The sequence below is a fragment of the Helianthus annuus genome, chromosome 6, assembly GCF_002127325.2.
Source record: "Helianthus annuus cultivar XRQ/B chromosome 6, HanXRQr2.0-SUNRISE, whole genome shotgun sequence".
Taxonomy (NCBI): domain Eukaryota; kingdom Viridiplantae; phylum Streptophyta; class Magnoliopsida; order Asterales; family Asteraceae; genus Helianthus; species Helianthus annuus.
In genome coordinates, this window is record NC_035438.2 from 140,980,570 (window position 1) to 140,987,078 (window position 6,509).

Here is a 6,509-nt window from a genome sequence, read left to right on the forward strand (position 1 = left end):
CAACAGTAATCTTTCGATCACTGTTGATCATTCGAACTAGTCTTGATCTTTCGAACAGGTTTTTATCTTTCAATTCTTGTCTGTTCAAACTTAACAGTTTGTGTTTGTGAAGGATCTCAATTAATATCTGATCAAAATGAGTTGTACAAGTCCATGGGATTGGAGTTTGGACTCACGAACCAATCAAGAGTTAGTGACTGCTGCAGATTGGGCAAAGAGTATGATTCCACAGCCATCAATCAGTCCAAGTCAATGGGCTTTGGTATCCAATCAAAGTCAAAGTCTTCAGAACCTTCTGATTAGTGAGAGTGAAACTGGCAGCAACAATCGTCCACCTAAGTTGAACCATATGAACGATTTTCCATCATGGAAAAACCGTTTTCACACATATGTTCAAGGGCAAAGCACTGATCTTTGGACGTGTTTCATCAATGCGTTCAATACTAATCTTGAAACTGCTGCGTCAACTTCAGAAGGTTATGCAAATATGCTTGAAAATGACAAGAAGGCTTATGAATTGGAGAAAAAGGCCTTTGCCACACTTACTCAAGCACTCAACAAAGACATCTACCATCAGTTCTCATATTGCAAGACCACGAAAGCATTGTGGGATGCCTTAGTTGCTAGAGGAGAAGGCAATGCAGCTGCTCGAAAATCTCGGCATGATTTGTTGAAGAAAGAGTTTGAATCCTTTCAGTTTTTGGAAAACGAGACTCTGAATGATATGATCACACGTTTCTATCATTTGATTAGTGAGATGTGTGCTTATGGAGTTGTCGCTACTCAACAAGAAATGGTGAGTAGATTTGCTGACGCCTTACCTCCAAAGTGGAGTTCTTTCATTGAACTGTTGAAACATACTGGAACTCTAGATCAAGTCAACATCTATGAGTTCATTCAAAAGCTGGAACATAAAAATGATGAAGAAATTAGGAAAGCGAGGCGTGCTCCAGCTCCTCAGAATACCGAAATGTATCTTCCAGGATTCGATGTTTTGGCAAGATCCGCTGCAGCTCAGCAACAGCAACCTAAGCTGCAGACTGCATTTGTGTCCAATACAAGTTCAAGTTCCTTTCTGTTTCCTCAGTCAACAGCTACTCCACCACAACCTCAATTCGATCCGAGGTCCTATATTCCTGTTCCAACTCAGCCACAACCACAACCTCAACAACAACAACAGCAAGCTCACTATACAAGCAATCCTCAACCTCAACCCCAAAGTCATCACACAATCCGAGTCGACAACTCAAATCTTTCACACCTTAGCATTGAAGTTGCTAAGGAACATATGGAAATTATCAACACCATGGTCAGTGCATACTGTGGTTTGGTAGCAGGTCAGCTTGGAAACATCAACATGACCAATGAAGATTATGATCAGATCGACAAGGAAGAAATGGAGTTGATGGATATTAAATGGGCTTTTGCTAGTGCGGTTAGAAGGGCAAAAGATTTCATGGCACGAACTGGAAGAACTTCGTTGGAAGGAAAGAAAAACACGAAGTATGGGTTTGATATTAATGCTGTCACGTGCTTTAATTGTGGCGAAAAAGGGCACTTTAAACGTGAGTGCACTCGACCAACAAAACACGGCAATCACAACCCTTTCAGAAACCAGACAAATGTGAATGCCCAACAAGAAAACCGTGAACGGAGGATGGTGGCAGTGAATAACAATCAGGGACAGCCTGGAACTACCAATCACAATCGGGCTTTGGCTGTTCAAGCTGATGAAGGATGTGACTGGTCAGTGCAGTTTGGTGAAGGTGATCAGGGAAATGGAACTGCTTTGTATGCTAAGGTCATCGAGCAGGTTCAAAAAGAAGAATCTTCTGGAAGCGATGACAGTTCTGGTTATTCTGGAAGTTCGGATGAAGAAGGCTCTGTTTCTGGGGATAATCACTCAGAGCCTGATGTGAATGAAGAAGGAGATGATGATATACAGGAGCTACTGAATGAAGCTGATGAGCTTAAATGTCAGAAATCAATTCTGATTAGGAAGGCTGCTGCTACATCAACGGAAATGGAAAAACTATTTTCTGAAGATGGAGCTTTTTCTTTTCAAACTGCCTTTATGGCAAATGGTTCAGCCTCTACTAGTCAGGTAAATTCTGAATCTCCTGCCCCTAGTATTTGTAGCTCATGTGCTGAGATGAAGCTTGAATCAGAAAAGCTTCATAGTCATAACCAGAATTTGGTTATTGAACTATCGAAATGCAAAGAGGCAAACATGGCTTTAACCCGGAATGAAAAAGAATTTAAATCTGTAATAGAAACTTTAAAGAAAAATGTATCCGAGGTTAACAAAGTAGTTTACCACAAGCAAGTAAGTATAAATGAATATATTAACCTTGTGGAAGAAACTAAAAAGCAATTAGCCATTGCCCAATGCGAACATGATGCGATCAAACAGAAATTGGATAGTTATTCTAACTCCAAATTTGTGCTTGATCACATCATCGATGTTCAACAACTAAAAGGAAATCAGAAAGGCATAGGGTATAACAAATGTCCGCCCCCTTTGATGAACAACTATACCAAGATGCCTGATGAGGAAGAAATGCCTCGGTATGAACCCAGTGTGCCTCTTGATGTTGAGGAGTTTACTACTGGCCTTGTGTTCAAACCGGACAATTCTTCAAACACAGCCTCTAAGGAACAAGAAACTTCACCATCCATGAAGCAAAGTCCTCCAATTATCGAGGACTATGAGACATCGGATGATGAATCAGAAGTGGCTGCAAGTGATCAGGATAAATCACTTAGCAAGATGAAAGGAGTAGATATTCCACGAGAGAATCACATCCTTTGTGATCCTGATACTCCTGAGGTTCCATCTGTCAAAAAGCAAGTGATTGATCCTGTCAAGGTTGATAAGAAAGATGTGTCTACTGTTAAAAGCAGTAATGTGTTGTACACTTTGGTTGGAGATAATAAAATCTACTCAGATCATGTTTTTCCAATTAAAAATGTAAATAAATCTTTGATTGATAAAGTCTTTGAAGATAATACTAACAAATTTTTGGGAAAAACACTTCCGGGAATTGTGGTAACACAATGTGATCCAATTCCTAAGGCTGAGATTAGGAAACAATTTGGTAATCAAAAATCTCCAACCACTCAACAACCGACTGCTTCTAAGGGTAAACAACAACAACGAGCTCCAAAGCCAAAGGCTAAGGTTGAATCAAAAGGAGCTCGTTACGTGAAGAAAGGAAAAGATGTTAAGTTTGTAGCATCAAAAGGTACAGATAAAATTGAGACTTTTGAAAACAAATCAAACACTGATTTTGTACAACAAGTCAAGATTTTGAAACGTAACAGTGACAACAATTACACCCAACACACAAACGGGTGTGATGAAAGAGCAAGTACCTCAGGTTCTACAGGCTCAACATCTGGTAGTCGATCAAGTTCTCCTAAGTCTGTTGAAAGGAGAACTTGTTTCAAATGTGGAGAAATTGGGCACATTATCAGAAATTGCCCAAATGCTCCAAAGAAGAAATTTGTTGAGAAAACTCCACCTGAAACAGTTCACCCTCAACGTCGGTCAGTTTCACCTAAACAAGATAAACGAACTGTAAAAGAACAAGAAACTAAACAACGACGTAAGAACATAAAAACTGTTGAAAAAGCTTTAAAATCTGAAGTTAAAACAGTTCAGAAGGAACCAAGAATGTCACAACCTGTAAAACCAGAATCTTCAAAAACTGGTAGGCACAGACAAACTTGGTTACCTAAGTCGGGTGACAATTCAGGGGGAGCAGTTATTCTTGAAAACCATCAAGAGATAGAGCTCACGTTTCGTGATGCCAAGGGACGACCCAAGACCACTAAGGCTTGGGTCCCCATTCTCAACTGATGTTTTAATTGACATGTGCAGGATGTTCTAGGAGGAACTATTAATAGTCATTGGATTGTTGATAGTGGAGCATCCAGGCACATGACTGGCGACTTACGGCTCCTATACGACATGAGAAATATTAGAGGAGGGTATGTTGCTTTTGCGGGTGATAAAGGTGGGTACATCACTGGAGAAGGAAGTATCTCCAATGGTATCGTGTGCTTTGATAAGATCAATTATGTGAAGCAAATTGATCACAATCTTCTGAGTGTGTCGCAAATCTGCGATAAAAAGTTCTCAGTGATTTTTGATGATGCTGGCTGCTATGTGCTGAAACCTGGATTCAAAATTCCACAAGAATGGATTCTCTTATCGGCTCCGAGAGTTAATGATCTTTATATTCTTGATATGAGCCAGGCGATTACTACATCTGCACAAGTCACTTGTTTTGTCTCAAAAGCCACAGAAAAGGAGTCTATATCTTAGCACAGAAGAATGGGACACATTCACTTGAGAAAGATGAACCATTTGGTGAAAAATAATCTTGTGAATGGTGTGCCTGTTAGAAGTTTTCATCTACAAGATATCTGTGTCTCGTGCCAAAAAGGGAAGCAAACAAAGAAGTCTCACCCTTTGAAGAAAATCAACACTGTCAGCATGCCTCTCGAACGTCTTCATATGGACCTATTTGGACCTATGAAGCACAAGACAACGTTTGGTGATGCTTATTGTTTAGTAGTTACTGATGACTACTCTAGATTTTCTTGGGTATCTTTTATGGCACACAAGAGTGAAACTCCTGGCATCCTCAAGGATCTTCTTACAATGTTGGAAAATCTCTATACGTTGAAAGTGAAAAGGATCCGAAGCGACAATGGAACTGAATTCAAGAATCAAGTTATGGATGAGTTTTGTACTTCTAAAGGCATTCTTCATGAGTACAGTTCTCGTTATACTCCACAACAAAATGGTGTCGCTGAGAGGAAGAATCGGACGATCATAGAAACTGCAAGAACAATGCTAGTAGAGTCGGAACTCCCTATTCAATTCTGGGGAGAGGCTGTATCGGCTGCTTGCTACACGTTGAACAGAGTTCTTACAGTTAAGAGACATGGCAAGACTTGCTTCGAACTCCTTCAGAAAAGGAAACCGGATCTTTCTTACCTTGAACCGTTTGGTGCTCCGTGTACTATGATTGAGCCAGATGGAAAGTTTGGTGCAAGAGCTATCGAGGGTTTCTTCCTTGGATATGCTACTCCGAATTTTCGTGTTTGGAATCTAGCTACCAAAAAGATTGAGCTATGGAGTGAAGTTAGGGTTCAAAGGTACACGAGTCCTGTTAGGGCTCCGGGTGATCCGTGGATGTTCGATTATGATGGGCTATTTGACTCCTTCAATCTGCCAACCTTTGATGAAGAATCAGCAGCGGCTCGGATGTTATTGGAAAGTGACAACGCTGCTGTCTCGCCATTGGTTAGACCTATTGTTGTTGACCCTCAAGCTTCTTCGTCAGTCAACAATATGGTTCAAAATGAAGTTTATGAAGATGCTGCTGATTATAATGACTCTTCTGAAGATGATGAATATCATGATGCAGCCGAAGGATCTTCAGCTCCAGCTGCTCCTGTTCAAGGTGCCTCTGGTGATACACCTCATACGCAGAATATAGATACTGCTGAAGGGAATGCATCCACCTCTACCCACATTCCTGGTGTGGAGTTGGTTGTTGATCTTAATCTGAATAATTTGGGTATCAATGCTCGTGTACCGGATAATCCTGAAATGAGGATTCACGATACCCATCCCTAGCAGAATATCATAGGAGATGTCCATCGCGGTGTGCAGACGCGTAATCAGCTGAGAAACAACCGGAATGCTGGTTTGTATTCAGCTATAAGAGAATCTGGCCAACAGAATGACTGGTCCTTCGCGTGTTACGTGTCACAAGAAGAACCAAAGTCGTGGAAAGAAGCATTGAAAGATAGTGCTTGGGTTGAAGCCATGCAGGAAGAATTACAGCAATTTCACAAGCTTGGAGTTTGGAAGCTCGTTGAAAAGCCTGAGAACTACAAGAAGATTGGCACTCGATGGGTCTTCAAATGCAAGAAAGATGACCGTGGAGTGGTTATTCGGAACAAAGCTCGTTTAGTCGTTCAAGGTTTTCGTCAGATAGAGGGGATCGACTACAACGAAGTCTATGCACCAGTTGCACGTCTGGAAGCTATTCGGATCTTTCTGGCTTATGCCTCATTCAAAGGATTCAAGGTTTACCAGATGGACGTCAAAAGTGCATTTCTACATGGTGTGGTTGAAGAACAGGTATATGTCGAACAGCCTCCAGGTTTTGAAGATCCTGTCCATCCCGATCGGGTTTGGTTGCTCAACAAAGCTCTCTATGGTCTTCATCAAGCGCCACGAGCTTGGTATGCAACCTTATCTACATATCTGTTGGAGAACGGTTTTCGAAGAGGTCTTATCGATTGTACTCTCTTCATCAAAGAACAAGATGGAGATCTTCTTCTGGTACAGGTATATGTTGATGATATTATTTTTGGTTCTACTAATGATGTCTTGTGTAGGGAATTCGAGCGCATTATGCAGGATAAATTCGAGATGAGTGCTATGGGGGAAATGACTTTCTTCTTGGGCCTACAAGTTCAACAAA